The 23,380-nt window shown below is 40.3% G+C and overlaps 1 pseudogene; it reads right to left on the reverse strand.

Annotated features, from left to right (window-relative positions):
• The window catches only part of LOC132583358 (vomeronasal type-2 receptor 26-like), a 43,713-nt pseudogene that overhangs the window by 15,291 nt on the left and 5,042 nt on the right, over positions 1-23,380 (reverse strand).

Here is a 23,380-nt window from a genome sequence, read left to right on the forward strand (position 1 = left end):
TGGAGTCAGTATGGCTAACATCATATAAGAAAGTTACAAGTTCTGACACTTCCTATTACTCAGCCAGTTTTTAATCCACAAGAGGACCTGTCCTTTTACTCCATGACTCTCAAGCTTTCTAAGGAGCCTTTGATGAGGAACTTTATCAAAAGCTTTCTGGAAGTCAAGGTAAACAACATCTATTGGGTCTCCTTTGTCCACATATTTGTTCACCCCCTCAAAGAAATGTAACAGGTTAGTGAGGCAAGATCTTCCCTTGCAGAACCCTTTGAAGCAGGGGAGTGCTGGCCGAGTGCTGGTGAGCATGCAGTTTGCCCCACCCCTGCTTCAAAGGGAGTCACCTGACTCCCTTCTAAATAGGGAAAGACCGGGTGAGTGCTGGCACTTGCGCATGCAGCCCTTCCTGCCTCTGCTTCAAAGAGAGCCACCTGGCTCCCTTTGAAGCAGCGGAAGGCCGGGAAGGCTCGCAGCCTGCCCCGTTCCTGCTTTTAAAGGAGCTAGCCGACTCCCTTCGAAGCAGGCACTCCCACACACAGCTTGCCCCGCCCCTGCTTGGAAGGGAGCCAGCCAGGGCTGGGTCAAGCGTTGGCGTTTGCAGTCCAATGACATTACTTCCGGTGATGAAAACTGCAGGGGGAGGGGAGAGACAGGAGCCCCTTTCGCCCTTGTATTTTTATTTTAGTAGGACTGGGAAAGGAAAGGTCCCCTGTGCAAGCACCAGTCATTTTCGACTCTGGGGTGATGTTGCTTTGACAACATTTTCACGGCAGACTTTTTATGGGGTGGTTTGCCATTGCCTTCCCCGGTCATCTACACTCCCCCCCGCCCCCCAGCAAGCTGGGTACTCATTTTACCGACCTCGGAAGGATGGAATGCTGAGTCAACCTCGAGCCGGTTACCTGAAAACCAAGCTTCCTCCAGGAATTGAACTCAGGTTGTGAGCAGAGTTTAGGACTGCAGTACTGCAGCTTTAACACTCTGTGCCACGGGACCCCACAGCATATTTAAAGTAAAATCAAACAAACAAACAAAAATGATTTTAAAATGTTATTGTGTAGCTAACTTGGGATTGAGTATACTGGTGTGTAAATTTATGTAAATATGACCTTATTTTTGTAATTTCTGCACCACATAATGTGGCAGAATACTTATGCTATGTTTTAGTTCTTTTTGGTTGTAACAAACTTCTAAATTTTAATGCCTTGATTATCCAGTGTCCCATTTTTTATGATTGAAGTAGCTTGCTATGTGTACACCCCCCCCTCTAGGTCCCTGTGAGAAAGGTGGAATATAAATAATATGAATTCATTTATTAAAATTGTCTAGCTTGCCCATGGGTTTATTTGATTGAAGCAATTCCTAATTGATTTTACACACTCTTCATATGAGTTTACACACCAGGTATACGTGTACACACACACACATATAAAATTCATAATGCAGCTGAGAATGAGTGTGTTTGTGTGTGTGTGAGACACTTCTAAGGTTAATTCAGAATCTTTATTAACCACAGTCTTCATTTATGTTACAAAGGCTTCAACTTTTTATAAAAGCTTTTATTTAAAAATTCCCTGTGACCAAATAAGTTATGGTAGTGGACCTGAAACATCATGTATAATTTTTTAAAAAGCAAATTAGTGTAAATGACAGCAGAAGAAGTTAGTCTAAACAAGGGGGAAAGTGTGATTTTTTTCTTGCAGTGTTCATTTGAGTAGAATTTCTCTATGTCTGCCCTAATGTCACCAGCTGTGACATTTGAATGCTGATATGATTAAAACAGTATGTGGGAGAAGAAGCAGCTGCTTCCAGGAGACAGAAAAGTTGTTTCTCTGCCTGCAGTACTATCCTAATTAATAATTAGTTGCTCGTCAAAGTTCATTTCCAAGTTAGTTTGGCAGGCACACCTGATGCCTGCTTGGATTACACTTGTTGCTGGTACAATTAGATGTAATTGCAGGGGAAAGCCTGCACTTGCCCCTGAGGGAATTGCCTGAGTATTAGTTCTCTAAGGTAACTTCAGGTAACCATAGGTTACAACAAAAGCCATTCACTAAGCCTGAGTAGAGTTTTGTGTTGCTGACACAACTGAGATCAGAAAGTTTCATCAAGTTCTTCTAACTTATTTGCTGTCTCTTTGGGTCTCAGTAGGCCACTGCTGCGCTAAGCACAAATTGTACTACAAGCACCCACACACCATGCTAATGGAAATTGAACTTTGTGTCCTGAATAAACTAGGCAAGCAATATAAAAGTACACAAATTCAACTAGTTGAATAATCTGTGCAGTTTGCTGTTTTGCTTGCCCCCCTCCCCAATAGTCCATTATTGGAAAGAAGTGTTCCTAGGGAAAGTCTATGTGATACAACAACATGAATTACTTTCATGTGATATGCCGGAATGACAGAGTGTGCTGGAGTTTGGAAGGCCCCACTATGACAAGCTCAGCTGTGTTTTTTCATGTACATTTCAAAGTACACAAAGGCCTACATCTCATACATAAGTGATTACTCTTCGCACAAACACATGAGCCTGGTGCCAGTATTTCAGACGTGTTTAGTCCATGGATGTAGAGGAGGACCAAGTACAAGTATAACAGCCTGCCCCCTACTTCCACCTGACCATCACTTAGTGAGAAGTGTACACATTTTTCGTGACTGGGATCATTTGAAAAATAATGCTCTGATTGTGGGAATGGTGCCTATGAAAGTATAAGTAGTAGATAGGACGCCCCTATCATCATCAAGCTGCATTCCAAAGTGACAGCTGCCCTGCCCACTCATGCGCGCAGACACACAAAAAATGAACACCATACGTTTCCTTATGTGGGAGTGATGCAACAGTCCCCGATGGGGGGGCTAGGGATCCGCCCACCCCAAGGAATGCCGGATGTTTCCTAAGGGGGAAAGGAGGGTCAGCCACAGTTGTAGCAGGCTTACTATTGTTTGGGGAAAGCGTGTTTTGCAACACAGACGTTATTTAGAGAATTGTGGAGATGCAACGGTTCTAAGCAGACATAGTTTGGAGAGGAGACATACCCAACGGATAAAATGATGGCTTTAAAACTGAACACGGCTAACCTTATACGTGTAACATGTCCCTTTAACATCAGGTTGTTCATTAATAATCCGGAGTCAGGAGTAAGCAGCAAAGTGGCCAAGTTTGCAGATGACATTAAATTGTTCAGGGTGGTGAGAACCAGAGAGGATTGCAAGGCACTCCAAAGGGGTCTGTTGAGACGGGGTGAGTGGGCAACAACGTGGCAGATGAGGTTCAATGTGGCCAAGTGCAAAGTAATGCACATTGGGGCCAAGAATCCCGGCTACAAATACAATGATGGGGTGTGAACAAATACAAATCCCGGCTACAAATACAATGATGGGGTGTGAACCGGTAGAGACTGACCAAGAGAGAGATCTTGGGGGTCGTGGTAGATAACTCACTGAAAAAATGTCAAGACAGTGTGCGATTGCAATAAAAAAGGCCAACGCCTCGCTGGGAATTATTAGGAAGGGGATTGAAAACAAAGCAGTCGGTATCATAATGCCCCCCTGTATAAATCGAAGGTGCGGGCTCATTTGGAATACTGTGTACAGTTCTGGACACCGCACCGCAAAAAGGGTATTATTGCATTGGAAAAAAGTGTAGAAAAGGGCAACTAGAATGATTAAAGGTTTGGAACACTTTCCCTATGAAGAAAGGTTAAAACGCTTGGGGCTCTTTAGCTCGGAGAAATGTCGACTGCGGGGTGACATGATAGAGGTTTACAAGATTATGCATGGGATGGAGAAAGCAGAGAAAGAAGTATTTTTCTCCCTTTCTCACAATACAAGAACTCATGGGCATTCAATGAAATTGCTGATCAGTCAGGTTAAAACAAATAAAAGGAAGTACTTCTTCACCCAAAGGGTGATTAACATGTGGAATTCACCACCACAGGAGGTGGTGGAGGGTACAAGCATAGCCAGCTTCAAGGGGGGGTGGGGTTAGATGAAAATATGGAGCAGAGGCTATTAGCCACAATGTGTGTGTGTGTGTATATATATTGGCCACTGTGTGACACAGAGTGTTGGCCTGATCCAACACGGCTTTTCTTATGTTCTCATCATGATCTGCAACTTGTGTTTCACAACTTGGTGCACGCTTAAAGTCACTGTTACTTACTTGAGCCCTTTTTAATATTGGCAATGTGTGGTGATTAACATGTGGAATTCACCTCACCGCAGGAGGTGGTGGAGGCTACAAGCATAGCCAGCTTCAAGAGGGGATTGGATAAAAATATAGAGCAGAGATCCATCAGTGGCTATTAGCCACAGCATTTTATTGGAACAGTCTGGGGCAGTGATGCTCTGTATTCTTGGTGCTTGTGGGGGGGGGCAAAGTGGAAGGGCTTCTAACACCACTTGTGAACTTTCCGATGGAACATGGGTTTTGTTTTTGTTTTTTTTTGCCACTGTGTGATACAGAGTGTTGGCCTGATCCAACATGGCTTCTTTCATGTTCTTATTATGATCTGGAACTTGTGTTTCACAACTTGGTGCACGCTTAAAGTCACTGTTACTTACTTGATCCCTTTTTAAGATTGGCAATGTGTGGTGATTAACATGTGGAATTCACCGCCACAGGAGGTGGTGGCAGCTACAAGCATAGCCTGCTTTAAGAGGGGATCGGATAAAAATATGGAGCAGAGGTCCAACAGTGGCTATTAGCCACAGTTAATGTGTGTGTGTGTACATACACACATATATATTGGGCACTGTGTGACACAGAGTGTTGGATTGGATGGGCCATAGGCCTGATCCAACACGGCTTCTCTTACATTCTTATGTTCTCAGTGTGTTTTAAAGTAATTAGTTTCCCTCATATGTCAAAGCAATGGACGTTTTTTAAAAAATTTAGTTCTGTGGTCTAAGAGTGCCTGCCACAATATGGATCACCCAATAAAGAAATTTTATTTTTTACACAATGTATAGTACTTACTAAGCAGTTAGGCATTCACAACACTACCTTAGTAATATTTGCTTATAACATTGCAAATTATTGTGACTACCTTATATTATAAATGGTATTATTGCATCAATTTTTAAATTTTGTATTAATGTTGATATCTCACCCCTTGAAATGAAAAATAATCATTGCGTCTGATCACAGCTATATAGCTTAAAACCCATCCCTGTCTTCATTGTTGGGGATAAAGACTGCCTCTTCTCCATGTTTGGTGTAGTGGTTAAGTGCGTGGACTCTTATCTGGGAGAACCGGGTTTGATTCCCCACTCCTCCACTTGCACCTGCTGGAATGGCATTGGGTTAGCCATAGCTATCACAGGAGATGTCCTTGAAAGGGCAGCTGCTGTAAGAGCCCTCTCTGCCCCACCCACCTCACAGGGTGTCTGTTGTGGGGGGGGGGGAGAAGATATGGGAGATTGCAAGCTGCTCTGAGTCTCTGATTCAGAGAGAAGGGCGGGTTATAAATCCGCAATTCTTCTTCTTCTTCTTCTTCTTCTTCTTCTTCTTCTTCATGTAGGGGGAATGAAAACTGTCTCTCATCCTCTGCAAGCACAGGGAGGTTACCAGTCTCCAGGCTGGAGAATCTAGCTCTGGCTGTCAAAACAAGAGTTCTCACAGAACCGTGTCTGGGAAACTTGTCTCTCCCAAGGTATCGTTTCCCACCTTCTAATTTGATCGGTCTTATATATTGCTAATTGTGAGACAAAAGTATTTAACCCCGCAAACTGTCCTAAAAGGTCAACTGCTCAAGGCCAGTGATTTTATGGCGAGAAGTGCAGAAATGTATACCTCTCAGATGTAGGAGAGTACACACCTTCAGTTCAACAAGAATGTTGACAAAATATGGATATTATTAAAGCTGACACAGCTTAGACCGGACAAGATAAACAGAGAGAAGCGAGGAAATTAGGTTCTCAGCAATATATTTTCAGAGTCAAGTTGCCATATATTTTCTGAATCCCCCACCCAAACAGATATAAACAGAAGCCAAAGCTAGGAACAGGCTCAACAATACACCCAAAAGAATTTTGGCAAATTACAAAAAGATTTCTGTACATTGCCCTACACAGGAAAGCCTTATAATTCTTATTAAGGATCTCCAAATATATCCTGCTCAGAGAAATCCACTGGCAGAATTTCTAGAGTCAGCGTGTCATAACGGTTAAAGTGTTAAACTGGAATCTGGGAGACCCAAATTTGAAACCCCCACTCTGCTAAGAAACCCTGCTAGGTGGTAATTTTGGTTTTTATTTATTAACTTACTTTGGCTTTATATCCCACCCTCTTCACAAACGGACTCAGGGCATAACCTGGGGCTAATCACTCTCTTTCAGCCTAACCTTACAGGGTTGTTATGAGGAGAAAATAGAGGAGGGAAAGTTTTTATAAGTGCTGTTGGCAGCCCCGGTTTGTATTGGCTGTGTCTGTTTGTTATATGTTTTAAAGTAATTAGTTTCCCTCACACTTCAAAGCAATGGACATTTAAAATTTTTTTTAGTTCTGTGGTCTGAGAGTGCCTGCCACAATATGAATCACCCAATAAAGAAATTTTTATTTTTTACACAATGTATAGTACTTATTAACCAGTTAGGCATTCACAACACTACCTTAGTAATATTTGCTTATAACATTGCAAATTATTGTGACTATCTGCATATCATAAATGGTATTACAGCTTCAATTTTTAATTTTGTATTAATGTTGGCTTCTCCCCCTTTAAATGAAAAATGAATAGTGTGTCTGGTCAAAACTATACAGCTATACAGTTTTGAACTGTATCATTATTTATCAAAATTATTGTTTAAAACAACAATAACGTGTATTTTAAAAAAGAATGATAAGAATAAAGAAAGAAAAACAGAGAACAGAGAGAGAGAGGTCATTCTATAAAAAGTTTACACTTTAATAAGCAGATTCTCAGCATTATTGTAAGGTACAATTGTCATAAACTGTAGAGCTGAGATAAAAGTTAAGATTAAAAGTGAGAATTTCACAGATGATTATTGACAGGATGACTGTTCCCCCAGCCTGGACTCTTCCTCTGTAGCTTCAAATAGTTAAGCAAACTCGGTTTGGTCGAAAGATTAGATTTTGCCACTTTTTGCAGCATTTATCAGAGGCATCAGATGCATAATTAGTTTCTGAGGAGACTGTAGGTTTGGCATTCAGATGCATCTTTTACTGGGGCATCACAGTTATGGGGGCAAATGCGCTGATCGGGGATTGACATCCCCCCCCCAATTACATTTTTAATTGATTTTTGTCAGAAGCCACACTCGCAACTTTTCCTTCAACTTTTTTTTAACGTTTTCAAAGAGGCTTTTAATCGTTCTAGTGGTAAGTTCAAGAAGTACAAGCCCGGTAGGACACACTTATCAGAACACGGGGAGAAGTAGAACAACATATAAACTGTTTACAAGGCTTTAATTCCGGGGGGGGGGGGACTAGACACCCCAGCCCTGCACACTGTTGTGTTGCGGCAAAAGTACAACCGCGCCTTATGCAGGAACAGGTTTTGCCATTCTTAGGGTTCAGCTGGGCCTTCCTAAGCAGACTTAGTATCCCCCAGGCTAGAAGAGAATTTGTGTGGGAACACTTTACCCCCAGGCCTTTCTGAAAAAAGAGATAGTTCAGACCGGATCTTTACTAATAAATTTCCATATGAATGACGCTGTACTCAACAACGATGTTCGGTATAGGCTCATCGCTTTTCACAGGACATACGTCCACTGCTGTTTTTGCTCATGTGTGTGTGTGTGTGTAAGTTGCGCAGATGTTAAGTTCTGTGAGGCTGTCCTCTTTCCTTCTGAACGTGTGTACACAGATCCTGCCTCCTGTGTCCTGTCCAGGCCTCTCTAACACAGATTTGTAAACATTTTTTTTTAACTCATCACAGAGCACAAACATCCGCCGTCTGAAACAAAAGAATAATCCTAACAATTTGTGAGAAATGGGAGAGATTATGAGCGGCGCATATAACACCAGGAACAAACTTTGCTGATTCAAAAATATAACGGATCATAACCAAATAGTGTTGAAATAAATAGTTTTTTAAGGCAGCTGCGAGATTTTATTTCCTTTGTTTATGGCTGTACCTATATTCTAGAACATAATAGCTTTGTTATACATTATAACACATACCGTGAACACACAAAAGATGATCTAGAAGATGTGTTTCAGTTTTAATACAAAGGCACACAAATTGGGGCTTTGCTGTAGTTTCTAAAGCATCCGTGCAATTCGGTGTTTTGATTACACTTATCTTAGCGGGTCATGGTATATAACTGAATAAAATATAATACGTGATCACAATGTATAACATTAGTGTCAGACGTGTAACTTAGTGGTAGTATTATGATATAGGTAATGCATTGCTTGACATGACTAACGCCATATTGTACTCTGCTGTGACCCTGCTTTTACTAACCGTGAGAACAGCAACCTGTAGTCTTCCCCAGAGCAATTCCAGACCACAAAGAGAGGAATTTCACACTCGGCCTAGAAACCATCTGGGCCTTTGAAGTTAGCATGCCCAAGGCAACTAGTGGGTAGCTTCCTGGGAGAGAGATAAGGGAGTATGGGAAGCACCGACTGTCTCTGAGGGTGTGAAAATGCTGTATTGTTTCCTTTCTCTGAAATGCACAAAAAGGCCAGGCACAGCCTTGGGAGTTATCAAACTCAACTTGCTTCTATACTAGACTGATTGTTCTCAAATAAATGGATTAATTTTGCAACACTATGATCCGTCTCTGTTTGAAGTTCCTCGTCCGACAATTAGACAACCTTGTTACTCTGTAATACACTCGTCGCTAGCGATACCGCAATCCCGAGATAGGCCCCCCTCTGTGAATTCAGCTCTGCAACTCGTCACCAATAGGAGAGTTGCCGTTGTTCAAACGCACTAACGGGTACAGGTGGGGGGTGGGGGTGGGATCAGTGCAGGATTCTCTTTAAATACGGGAAAGCCAGGCACCGTAGCACCATGGAGAAATTTTCTAACATGGAAGGACCCCTAGGCATTAATCCCCACAAACATTCAAGAAAAGGCAACGATGATGAGATAGAAGCGGAGAACACCGGCCCCAAGAAGACCCCTCTAGAATCTATACCCGAAAACATGGAAGAGGAGAGCTTGAAGAACCAGGAAGCAGAAACAGATGCACAGGTAAGTTGTGAGAAAAGAGAAAAGCCGGGAGGATTGCAAAGACAGGTCATGTAGCGTTATGCCCTTTCTTTTTAAAAAACAGGCAGCAGAGGGATCAGAGACTGAATTCGCTGATTTAGAGGATTTGGTCATGTGTGGGATGCTAACCCTGTTGTTGCTCAAATCTTTAAGAAAGTGTGGTTCTAATCTCAAGAACTCAACAGAGGTGGAAAATAACAAATCCCCTTTGAGGGAAAGTTTCTCAAAGAAGGCTTGGGAAAAGACAGAGCTCTCTGAGAATGGCATCTCTATCAAGGAGTCAGAACATGGAGGGAAGGCGAGATTGTGGAGGAAACGCTCTATTTGAAAGCACTCTATCCAGATGTAAGGCCTAAAAATGAGGTGTGTGGAATTGGGGGGCACGCTCATGATGCAGGATACTAATTTTTTTTTTTTTGCTTCTTCAAACTTCTAGGTAGAGAATGTGGCAGCAGTCAACTCAGGGAGGCCGGACTCCTGTCACTGCCCATACTGTGGGGGTCTAGCCCACTTTCAAGTTTCAGGCGATGAAAGGGATGATGAGGAAGATTCCCTAGCAGATGCTGAGCATGGTACCACCGGTGTTTCTGGAGTGGACATGGAGGATACCTCTGGGATTCTGGAGCAGACACGAAGCACGAAGCCATGGAAAAGGCGAGGGAATCCCCTGTTTATGAAGCGCAAACACCTGAGCCACCAATGGAGGACGATTCCATCAAGGGAGGAGAAGAAGAGGTGTTGGAAGAACCAGTGTGTGCCGAATATCACCTAGAGATGGTAAGTAGCAGGGGATGTGAGAAAGATCACGGTGATATGAGGGAGCAGAAAACACAAAGCTGTTTTATCTCTTGCAACTAGATTGTGATTTGGATTGGAGGGTATTTTCAAAAGCGGTGCAGTTGGCGCATCAGAGGGTTATTTCCAGCTGCTGTTCATATTGTGAAGAAATAGCTTGGTATCAGGAGGACAGTCTGGTGAGAACGGACGTGAAACTTCAGCATCCCCCCTGCGTGTGAGATTTATATCCGGGTGTAAGGTTTTTTTTATTTTAAAGGGAGGGATGCGGATGTCTAGAAGGGAAATAGAAAGACTTAGACACTTTTTCCCCTGACAAGGTAGGGAAAACTCGTTCGTATTCGGAGGTGGCGGATGTCTTTCCTGTGAAGGTGGAACCAAGTTGCTGCTGGGGATGCAGGACCGTATATAACGTTCAAAATGAAAAAGAGGATCGTGAGAAAGAAGGAGGAGTAAAGGAGCCATCATCTTCAGAAGCGCAAACACCAGAGTCTCCAAAGCAGGTTGATTCTCTCATGGGGGAAGAAGAGGTTGCAAAGAAGGAAAAACATGCAGATTAGAATCGAGAATGTCCCAACCACCTGTAGATGAAAAAACACATACGTCTGTTTGTATATATAAGACACGTATCCTGAAATAGATAGTAAGAACTGTATTTTTTCAGTAGGGTGGGGGAAATAGCACACTTGTTTTTGTTTTCTCACATTGATAAATAGGATGTATAGGTGTGATATTGATCAAATGGCAAATGCCATCTGTGGGAAGGAAACAGATTATTTCTGCTACACATTCTGTACATACATACATGTCTAATCCTTGTGAATCACAATACGACAAAGATGTATGCTGTGTATTTCTTACACTGCTCCAGCAGGATTTCCCGGCAATCCCCCTTCCCGCCTATTCGACACCAAAGTGGAAGGCGCCTCATTCGCGGGTCGGGATGCAAATTGTTGCTAATTTAAAAAGCGACGCTTTGTATATTCTTGCTTTAATAAAATACTTTTCTATTCGATATTACGGTGTATAGAACCATTTTTTGGATCCGTTATGACACATGTGGCGTGCTCGATTGAAATAAGATTGGAATTCCCTCCATAAAAATCCAAACACACATCATTACACGGGTTGCATCGCACGGTCATCTAACGTATTTAGCATAACGTCTCAGTTCTCTAGAATGGAACTAACAAAACATACAAACCTAGGATCTGAACAATCTTTGTTCCAATTTGTTTGCTTTTTTTGACATTGCCAAGGTGGGTTGTGCTTCGTTTTAAACATTCTGGCATAGACACTGGTTTAAACAACATTTTTAAAATTGTAAAAATATAGAATGGACTCATCATGGGTACTTGTTCATAGTTTCATCAAACTGGTTCATAGTTTCATGTTTACAATGTACTTTTATCACACAGCCAAGAGGAAAGCTAATCCTGCTAGGACAAATACGGCAGTCACTATGATAGTGTTGCTTTTGGTATCGTACCGGTTGATTGAATCAGAACTGTGTTTGTTGAAGTAGCAGTAAAACCCGTCCTAGCCACCGTGTGCCTCCAGCCACTCACGCTTCTCCACAGAGGCCTCTGTTAGGCTGCCAATCTCCTCGTGGGCCCCCCACTCAGCCAGCACTGTTGCCAAGGTGCTGGTGAACAAAAACAGCGCCACTACTCAGCCCCAGTTAAGCCCACCATCAGATTCCATCTGTGCCGCCACACGGCTCACGGCCTGCCCTACCAGGCTCTGGCAAGATTGCTGTGCAGCAAATCGAGTGAAAGAACGTCTTCTCATGGCTCTCCAGCTTGTCAGCCACTCTCCACAGGGTCTTGGTCATGTGGCTGTGAGACAGCGCCGAACCACTCAGGTAGTGCTGCAAGTAGTCATCCACCAGCCGCCTTGTCTTGGCTGTCAGATCGCTCAGCATAGTGACTCTTCGATGACTGCCAATGAATACATCGGCCCACTCCAACCATGCCCCGTACTGCTGGTTCTATACAGATATGGTTTTACAGCCTACTTTCCCTCAATCAGTAGGTTTCTTACAAACGAGAGGCTGACAAATTAAGCATCTATAATAGATACGGTCATAGAAATGTAGAGGAAGTACTGTCCGAAAAGACATAGGGTAAAAGAACGATGGGATTACCTACGTCTATAGACACGGAACATACTCCCCCCTCCCTTTCCCTAGCATGATCCAGCAGCGGGCTATAATGCCGTTGCTTGTGCGTTAGTTTGTAATATGTTTATTGTACCCCAACCTGATGCTGGCCTCCCCCATTCCCACCTTTTACCATAATGCTCACCCTCGGTGCCTTTGATTTTTAGCCAACTTTATACAATATTACACCCCTCTTTCTTATATTAAAACAAATAGACTCCTGCTGTTTCTCTCCCTGTCTGCCCCAACTAATTTTAATCCACCCAAGCAAACGTTGAAGCAAACAGCCAACTATCTCCGAAGAATGAAAGCTTATGGCTTGGCTATTAAGTGCTTGCACAGCAACTGCTGTAATGCTAAGCAATTTCAACACACGCTCACATATCTCGCTGAAAGGGGCATCTGTAGTGATATTAATGCGGGGCTGACAACCTCTAACCCTGCTTGCACCCCTTTTTCTGCTTTTACACACTGAATCAGTTTGTAAAATATTTCCAGAACTTTTCCAGAAACCCATAAGGTTGCCTTTAAAAGCAGCATTTGCATGCACTCACACGTGTCCCTAAAAGATGCATCCACATTAGAATTGTCAATTTTCTGTTTCTTAGAGGTTGGTTCAAAAGCACAGTCTGTTTGGGGTGTGTGTTTCCTTTGCACTTTACCACATTCTTTTGGTGGGGGCAGGGTGGATGATCCTTTCATGGAAGTCTGCAGCTTGGCTTGCTGTGATAAGACTTTGTGGCCGCGTCCAGACCTCAATGGGGTGGAGCTCCTTGTGCTCTAAGGAAATCTCTGGTTTGTGACATCTTTTTTTTTAATGGTTTTATTTATATTCCAATCCTATAACATATATATATTTACAGAGAAAAGATTTCGATACACAAAGTAAAACAAAGGATTAAGATCGTCCTATACCACTCAATTGCTTACATGAAGAGGTGAATTGTGGTTTAATACCCGCTACCGAAATATTAAGGCCCATCATTTGCCTAAATCAATGTAATCAAGACTGTAAATCACAATAAAGTTCATTTTTTATCCAACCAATTATATACTTTCTCCCATTTTTGTTTTGCTTCACTTTTCGGTGTTCCTTTAACCATATTAGCTAAGATATCCATTTCCGCTACCTGAAGGATTTTCTGAATTACCTCTTCCTTTTGTGGGACTACTTTTAATCTCCAAACTTTAGCATATAAAATTCTTGCCACGGTCAGAATGTATACAGTGATATTTTCATCTTCACGGGGAACAATCCCTCTAACTAACGAAAGTAACATAGTTTCTGGCTTAAAAACAAAATTTACCATGTATTTCTTTTAAGATTGAGTGAATTATTATCCAGTATCTCTTTGCTATATGGCACGTCCACCATAAATGATAGAAGGATCCTATCATCCTATCGCATTTCCAACATTTGGGGGATATAGACTGCCTGATCTTATTTAACTGCACCGGAGTAATGTACCATCTGTGGAATAACTTAAAAAAATTCTCTCTAAAATTAACAGGCTTTATAATCTTATAATTATTTTTCCGCAGTAATTCCCAGTGTTCCAGCGTTATATTTCTTTTCAGATTTTTGGACCATTTTAACATAGTTTCTTTCACCACTTCCTCCTCGAGCTCAATTTGCATTATATAATTATAAACCTTCTTAATAACTTTTTCCTGTCTTGTGGCTATAATTAAGTCAAAATCAAAATTTTCTTTAGTGAAGCCAGATACTCTATCTTTATTGTATTTTGATAACACTTATGTCATCACCCACCAGTCCATTGTAATTCCCCTCGCTTCCAAATCCTCCTTCTTTCTAATTTTGTTATTTTCATCCAATAAATCTGCATACCTGATCACTCTTCTGAAAGACCATAATTGAGGTAAAGTTGATGCTTCTACAGGGGAAAGCCATCTAGGTGTTTTATAATACATTTTTCTCTTAATTTTGATCCAAACTTGTTGGAGAGATTTACGTATTAGATGGTTTTTAAAATAATTTTGTGGTTTTTCAGTATACCATAAGTTTGAATGCCACCCGGCCTGTAAATCATATCCTTCTAAGGCCAGTAAACGGTTGTCTTCCAGTATAATCCATTCTTTTAACCATGCAGATGAGCATGCTAGATAATAATTCTCATAATTAGGAAGGCCCAGACCTCCATTTTCTTTTTTGTCTGTTAGGATCTTTCATCTTACCCTGGGTTTCTTTCCCTGCCATATAAAAGTTCTTGTCAGCTGGTTTAGTTTAATAAAAAACGGCTTCACGACTGCGAAATTCACCATTTGAAATAAAAATAAAACTTTAGGCAGTATATTCATTTTAAGTAATGCAGCTCTGCCCATAAATGAGAGCTTCATATTACTCCATTTTTTTGAATAGTAGTTCTATTTGTTTTAATAAAGGTGTATAATTGTCCTGATATATTGTACTACATTTATCAGAGACTACTATACCTAAATATCTCACTTTTCTATCTCTTTTAAATCCTGTTTTCCTCTCAAGAACATCCTCTGCTTGTGAAGTCATGTTTTTAGTCAGAATTTTAGATTTATTTTTATTTATTTTTAACCCCACAATTTCACCATAGTCGCTTAGATGTTTTAGAACCACCTCTACCGAGTCCAAAGGATTTTGGAGGATAAGAGCCATATCATCAGCATAAGCTAATAATTTATACTCTTCTCCTTTAACCTTTAAACCCTTCACTTTACTGTCTTTCCTTATTACCTCATTTAAAACTTCCAAAGATAGAATAAATAATAGCGGAGATAAAGGGCAGCCTTGCCTTGTACCCTTAGTGAGAATTATTTCTTCAGTAAGATCTCCATTCACTATTATCTTAGCAAATTGTTTATCATAGATTGCTCGAATGTTGTTTATGAATATATCTCCAAAATTCATTTTCTTTAAAAGTTCCAACATAAAATTCCAGTCCAAATTGTCAAACGCTTTTTCTGCATCAAGAAATAAAAGCGCTAATTGTTTATCCCTATTAAACTCAAAATACTCCAAAACATTTAGAAGCATCCGAATATTTGTTGTCATATATCTTTTTGGTATAAACCCAGTTTGGTCAGGATGAATGACTACCCTCAGGATCTTTTTTAATCTATTAGCTAATATCGCTGTGAATAATTTGTAATCCACATTGAGTAAAGATATTTGGCGATAGTTCTTAATATTGTCCGTTTCTTTTTCGGGTTTGGGGATCAGAGCAACATTGCTGTACCTCCAGGATTCTGGTATTTTAGCCAAAGACCACACCTCCTCCGTTAAGTTTTTAAAGACATTTATAAGGTTTTCTTTAAAAGTTAAATAATATTCTGGAGGAATACCATCTGGGCCTGCAGCCTTATTTCTTTTTAATTTACTCCATACTTCTTCTATTTCGCAGGTCGTTATCGGGCCATTTAAAGAGCTCTTCTGATCTTCCGTTAATTTTATCTCTACTTTATCTGCTAAATATTCTTGTTGTTTTGCCTTATTTTTCTGAGTCTCACTATACAAATTCTGATAATAGTCTCAAGCTATATTTTTCATTTCTTCCAAAACCGATCTATGTTTTCCATTTTCATCTTTCAATACTTTTATCACTTTTCTTTCTCTTTCCTTCCTGACTCTATAAGCAAGCCATTTACCTGGTTTATTTGCGTTCTCAAAAAATTGTGATCTAGAATAGGTTATCTTTCTTTCCATCTCTTCTAGTAAAATTAAATGAATCTTATGTTGAAGTTCTAATTTCAGTCTTAAGTTCTTGCAGTGACGGATTTATCTTTAATTGTTTTTCTTTTATTTTGACTAAATCCGTCCAATTCGTAAGTGTTTTATTTTATGTCTTTTATGTGCACTATAGCTAATAACTAGTCCCCTGAAAAAGGCTTTACTCGCTTCCCAAATCGTTGAGTAGGAAGTATCCTTATGAATGTTTGTTTTAAAAAAAAATTCAACTCTTCTCCTATATAGTGGACAAATTTTTTATCTTTCATCAAGCTTGGGTTCATTCTCCAGCCTGTTTTCCTCCTGGCTGTCCTCCTCAATAACATAATAGGAGAGTGATCAGCTATTGTAGAGGGCAAAATCTCAACTTCATCGACTATTTTAATTAGGCCTGTTGAGATCCAAACCATGTCTATCCTTGACCAAGAACAATGTCTATTTGAAAAAAAGGTATAATCTCTTCTATTCAAATTAAATGTGCGCCAAACATCAACTAAAGTAAATTCTTCCACCATTCTGCAGAAACTTTCTGGGAGAGTGTTACTACCCAGCCCCCTACGTTTCTTGTTATCAGTTCTAGGGCTCCTATCTAAATCTGGATCGTAAACCGCATTAAAATCACCAATAATGCAAAAGTTATCATACTCAGATTCAGCCACTTTACGATATAAATTTCTGTAAAAAAGACCCTGTTTATCATTAGGAGCATAAACATTCACAAGAAGAAATTTTTTAGACTCTTTTATTATTTCAATTCCTTGCAATCTAGCATCCTTACTCTCAAAAATTAACTCTGCTTGCAGATCTCTGATATATGTCACCAATCCTCTCTTTTTCTTGTCGACCTCAGAAGTTATGACTGCCTTCCCCAGCCTCTTATTATATAAAAGAAATTCATCTTTTTTCCTAACATGTGTTTCTTGTAGGCAGATGATGTCTGCGTTTAATTTTTTAAGTTGTAAAAAGACTCTCTTTCTTTTTTGCGGAGAATTTAAGCCATTAACATTTAAAGATATAATTTTTAAATTACTTGCCATGTTTCAATCTGGAGCTTTCTATTGGATTCTCTTCTTTTTCTGCAACCTCATCTCCCTTTGTAACAATTCTTCTGCTTGGGGAACCTCTCCCTCTTCTCATTCATCTAAGAGCAGTAAATCCGCCAATTTTGTTGTGTCCTTTTGTTCTAATTGATCGTCTAGATCCCTTGAATTTTTCCCTTTTGACTTTTTTTGCCAGTTACTAGTATAATTTTTGATAAATTCATCCAGTTTATGCGTTGAATCAATCTTAAATCTATTATTTGCGAAAGTAAACAGCATACCTTCCGGAACTAACCACCTATACATGATTCCTTTCTCTTGTAACATTAAAGCCAGTTTTATGTATTCTTTCCTTCTAATCCTTACTGACCACGGGATCTCTTTCATGATTTTTATCTTTGTCCCTCTAATCATTAACTGCTGCTCTCTAGCTTCTCTCCATACCCTTTCTTTAATAATTTTACGGAGAAATTTCACATGGACCTCCCTGTTTAGACCATTCTTTTTAGCATACATAGTATTTACTCTATATACAGCATCGATCTCTCTCTCCACCTCACCTCTTCCCATTTCCAAGATGTCCGCCAGAGCTTTCCCCAATAATTTAATTAGATTTTCATTCTTTTCCTCCGGTATGTTTAAAAATCTCAACACATAATCCGCCTGAACCATCTCTAATTGAGCCATTTTAGAGTCATATTTCAACTGTTTTAATTCTAATTCCTCTAACTTATTTTCAGTTATTTTAAGCTTGTCTTCTATAGATGTAGTTATTTTAACCACTTCAGATATATCTTTCTTTGTCTCTCCAATTTTCTCATCAAGGTTTCCTATTTTATTCGATAATCCTTCCATCTGTTTGACCAGTGAATCTTTCATTTGATTTAAGGCATCTAAGAAGTTCTGTTGGATATCTTTGAAGGAGTCTTGTGAGACCGATGCTCCTACAGCTTTAGGTTGCCCAGAGGAGAATTTGGATTTACCAGATCGTGACATTATTTTGAAACTTTTTAAGGGTCTTAATTTCCACTGAATTTAAATCAAGCTGTTTCCTACGTTCTTCAGTTCTTAAATTCTCATTCATAAGCTACTATCAACCCTTAGATAGTAGGTAATTTTATATAACAGTCAAAAACAGTAATAAACAGAAATTAATAGCAAGAGCAGCAAAGCATACAAACAAAGAAAGGAAGGAGTTTATCCCAATGAGCTCCCACCATCCAGGGATTGGCTGCAACCAACAACAGCCAACAGCAGCCAGTAGTCAGCAACCCGCAGTTCCTTAATACCAGTCCAGTATCATTTAATTTAATTTAAGTTCTCACTCAGCCTTCCAGTTTACCCAGCCAGCCAAGTTAGAACCTCACTTAGTTCTGAATGTTACTGTCCCGTGCACCACTCAGGCCGGTCAGAGTCAGCCTTACCCAAACTTGCAATAAGCTTCTTTTCTTCCTATCTTCTTCTCTTCTTCTTCTCTTCCTTCTTCTGTCTTCCGACCCTGTTCTTCACCGCCTCTTCGTCCTCCTTACGTCAACACACAGCGACTGTTTTAATCCTACACCTTAACTCCTTACACACCAGCACCCGACCGGTCTTCAATTCGCCTTCCCTCCAATCAGATTACTTCACCAGCTCTCCTTCTCTCAGCCTCCAAGAGAGTAGTCTCCTCCTCCGTAGACCATACAAAAAAAAATATAAACAAAACCTCCAGCCTAGGCGCAGACACAGGAGGATAAACAAACAAGGAGGAGCTGCCAGCTCTCTCCGCAATGAGCCGGCCAGGAATCCAACCTCCGAAGAAAAAAAAAAAGAAAAAAAGAAAGTCTTTAGTACTCTCCGCAGCCGCAACACTTAGGTATTCTCTGTAGCCAGTTGAAAAAAGGCGCCGCTCAGGCAAGCCTCGCCAGAACAAAAAGAAAACTTGCGCGATCACTCCAAGCACTCAGGAACAAAAGAAGAGAACCAAACCAGAGGAGAAAGTAAACATGATAGAGAAAAACAACACCGCTCAGTCCTCTCCTCCAACGCCCACCGCCAATCACCTCAGTGATCCGGTGGCTGGGGCTGATTCGCCTGACGACGTCCTCAATCCCAGGGTAAAGGTAAGAGGGTAAACACTTCCCTTTGCTTCCCTTGCCCTTTCTACACACTATGCCTCCTCTACCAGAGGCTGTGCGGACCTTAGTCCCCCAAAAAGTATTGAGAAATTCGGGGTCATCTCGAAGAGCAAACTCCGAGCAACACCACCCCGCCCCGCCGGAAACCGGACGGAAGTGGTTTGTGACATCTTTAGGAGAAAAAGATTGAATGAATATATATATATATATATAAACACACCTTGCAGGGTTCATTTGTGTTTCATAGCCCCCCCCTAGCGTTTGCTGGTCTGGTCTCATTCGCTTAGAGCCTAAATGTGCTTCATCAGATTTGCACCTTTTTTCATCTACAGTGGAGAGTTATTACATAGGCACAAAGTTAAAAATCATTTCCCAACCATATAAAAATTAAACATTAAGCTTGCTTTTAAAAATGATAATCCAGAACAGTGAATCAAAAATTTCCGGACTTCCGGGGGCTGGAAAATGGAGAGCTAAACTGCTTCTCATAAGGGGGGCAGCTGGAACCTCTGTGTGGGGGTAGAGAAGGCAATTCAATGCCTACTACTTACCCTTTTCATCTAGAAAATAGTCCAAGACACGCTTGGGAAACTTGGCGGAAAGGAAGCTCCGGAGGGGGATCCTTTGAAGCTTTGAAGGATCTCCAGCGATGAGTGCATTACATCGTCCTCAGAGGGTCTCCAGAGTCATTAAATTGACTTAAACTCACCAGGATCCAGCACCTCTATACTACAATTAACATCTGGATTATAACTAGGACGGTGTCCACTTGGATAGCTGCTGCTGAAGGTATTTTTATGTATTTATTTATTTATTTATTTATTTATTTATTTATTTATTTATTTATTTATTCATTATTTGTATCCCGCCCTTCCCACAAGTGGCTCAGGGTGGTATTGATTTTTATCTTTCACTCCAGGACTAAAATAAGGATTTACAAAAATAACTAGAAGGTGGCAAATAGACTGTATTATGCTTATATAAAGAAGAGGAGGAGGGGTGAATTTGGGACTATTTAAAATTAAAGAACAGAGCTTAAAAGTGAAAAAAACAAGAATGTTTTGAATACTTGTGGTTTCTGAAAAACACCCCCATTGTCTCAGCATTGCTGGTCAGTATAATTCCACAGGAAGTGATGTTTTGTATCATCATGTGATTTGAATATCAGTGAGAACAGGATTTGGAGGCAAGTAAAGCAGGAAGTAACCATTGGAAGAAGGTCAAATTACAAGTCAGCCAGCCTACTCTAGGACTGAAAAAACATAGAAAAACATTGGCAGCCATTAAAGGAAGGGTAAAATAAAATATTATTTTAAAGTGTTTGGGACTTTGAAAATTGGTGGAATTGGCATATTTGGATATTATAAAGTTAACACTACTGGACAGTATTGTTGAAAGCAACTATAAAGGCCTGAAAAGGAAATTTTTTTTAAAAAAAGGGGTAAGAAAAGTCACGACTGCCATTTTGGATTTTTTATAAAATTGAAATATTAATATCTCTGCTTGGGGTGCCCCAGGAGCAGTGATTTTAGGCTCATTGGAAAGAGCAAGTCTTGCTCTTTTAAACCTGATATATAGTTTTCAATTTGCTGAGACCAAGTTTTTGAGTATTTTTTAATGTCAGATCACAAGCCAATATGTACAAAGGCCATGTCAATGAAAAGATTCAGGAGCAGTTAGAGGCTATGGAAGCAAGGCTGATGAAAGGAATGAAGGAACTCAAGAATGAAATTAAAAAGGACATTGAAGCTAGTACAGTAGTTTTAGAGAAAAAAAATTGAAGATCTTAAAAATGAAACTGGTAACATCAAAAAAAGTGGATGATGTGGAGAAAAAAGTAAAAGAATATGATTCCACCTTAAAAAGTGTGCAAGAGAAAGCTGTATTGCAGGACTGTAAGCTGATGGAAAACATGGTACGTCTGAGAGGAGTACCTGAGAATGAACAAGATCTGAAGGATTATATAATAAAAATTATTGTGGATTTTTTGGAAGATGACTTAGAAACATCAAAATACCAATATGACTATGTGTATAGAGTCAATTCTCTCTATGCTAAGAAAAATAAATTACCAAGAGATGTGGTAGTAAAATTTGTGACACAGGATATGGTAGGAAGAATTATAGCTAAAAGCTTTGAAAAGAACTTCGTAGTGGAAGGCAACCTAGTGAGGATTATGAGAGAGCTGCCAAGGAAAGTACTGACTGATAGAAAAGTCTATAAAAAATTAACAGGAAAGTTATGGGACAATGATATAAGGTACAGATGGATTCTACCTGAAGGTTTGAGTTTTGAACTCCAAGGCAGAAGGATTACAATTACAAGTGTACAAGAACTGAGAAGATTTTTGGAAGAACATAAAGAATTTGGCAACACAGCTTAAAGAAGAAAACACAATGGATTACAAATTATTATCTTGGAATGTAAATGAATGTCAAGCATTCGATTTCAAAACAACCAGTCCTTGGATTTGAAACAAAGTATGGTTTATTGATAATCCATGTTGCTCAGAAGAGTGAGGTATTGAGACTGATACTCTCTATCAGTAAACTACACATTTTAAAATGGCACATTTTAAAATGGTCAACAATCAAAGGATTCCTAAACAATTCTACATTCACGTGTGAAATTCACACGTTGAATTCCTTATCTCTAATGTGGCCAGCGCTTCCTGGGCTCCAGGCTTGGCAGTGTCAGATGATGGAACCTCAAATCAACCAGACTCCATTAGATACAAAGTTTCAGGCTTTATTTGATAGTTCATAGTTTCTGAGCATGGCAAGATTGGAACTGATACATTTTTCCTGGTGAGGAGTTACTTTAAATAATTGTACATCAAAGGCTTTCTAAACAAAACTAGGTTCCCAAGCATTCTTAACATGAAGTGTTACTTTTCACACAGCGACTTTTTGCTTATCTCTCTGCAGTCCTTGAACTCACAGGCATGGCCATGATGCCATCCCTGGAGGCATTTTATCTTCAAAGAGGGAATTGGCTTTGTTAGTTCCCGGGACAGGAATTCACGCCAGTGTTAGTAAATACTATGCTCCTACTTTGATATGCAAGGTCTCCTCTCATGGTTAGTAACATAGGCTAGAAAATGGAGTCAGTTGAGCTAAGCATTTCATTACATTCAGTTAGTCTAAGCATTTCATTACAGTAATTTTCCAGAGTCTGACAGGCAGGGCCTGGGAATTGGTCCCAGGAGGTTTTATCTTCAAAAGAGGACATTCCTGCATTTGTTAGTCAAAGTGAAAGAGAAAAGGTGGGGGCTGCTACCTTGATGTGCCAGGGCATACTTCATGGTTAGTAACAGTTCTATATTCTATACAGTATGTATAGAAAGCAAGACCAAACGATCCAATGTTGCAAGACCTCTTGTCTAAGGGCTTTTGGGACATACAGTTTCCCATCATGATACCAAAAGCCTCCTGCTCCTTTGATTAACCCTTCAGGTCTTTGATCCCCCTCCCGTTCTGTCTCTTCAATCAGTTTATGGCCCCCCCATGGCTCTGCCGCCTACCTTTTCTTTCCCGACCGAGTGGTCACAGCTCCGGCTACTGTGCTAGGGGGGATAATGGAGTCCACCACCTCCTCCCTCTGACTCTCGTGTTGGGGAAGTCAGGACAGAGCGTCGGCTAAAAAGTCACCCTGGGAATATGCTTTAAGGTGAAGTCGAATTCAGCAAAGAACCCCGCCCACCGGATCTGTTTTTCGGTCAATTTTCGGTGCCCCGTCAATGCCTCTTAATTTTTATGGTCTGTCCAAATCTCAAATGGCACTCCCATCCCCTCCAGCCAGGATTGCCAGGTCTTTAGGGCAAATTGTCAAGCATGCAGGTTCAATGACGAGTCAAAGTTGCTACAAAGACTATGTTTATTGATAGACTGATACTTTGGCAGAAGCCATTTCTTGAGAAGAATGAAACTAATACATTGATACAGTAATTTTAAGGCTTACTTCAAAAGAATTCCAAAGGAGGGGGTTGCGGGGTAGCATTCACACATAAACTATCCAACTGTCCTCGTTCCCAGGGCATTATCAGAAATTCGTCCTTGCTTTGCCCAGATGGCTCATCCTCCCTTAGGAGGATATATGGGAAGGTACTGATTACTTGGTTCCCTTTTTACTACTCTTAATTAACAGCCATAAAGCAAGATGGGAAAGAAAAGAAAGAAAGAATAACAACTTGACCATTCTGGTTTCTTCATGACAATTCACAGATCAGGGTCTACACAGAATCATAAAACAATCAATTACCAATAGCAGTTAATCATGCTTGACATACTGCCCCCCCTAAACTCAACCCTGGGGCTTATGAGGATATGGAGCCAATACATCTTTTTTGGCTACCCATTCATTT

The sequence above is a fragment of the Heteronotia binoei genome, chromosome 15 (assembly GCF_032191835.1).
Source record: "Heteronotia binoei isolate CCM8104 ecotype False Entrance Well chromosome 15, APGP_CSIRO_Hbin_v1, whole genome shotgun sequence".
In the NCBI taxonomy this organism is placed as follows: Eukaryota; Metazoa; Chordata; class Lepidosauria; order Squamata; family Gekkonidae; genus Heteronotia; species Heteronotia binoei.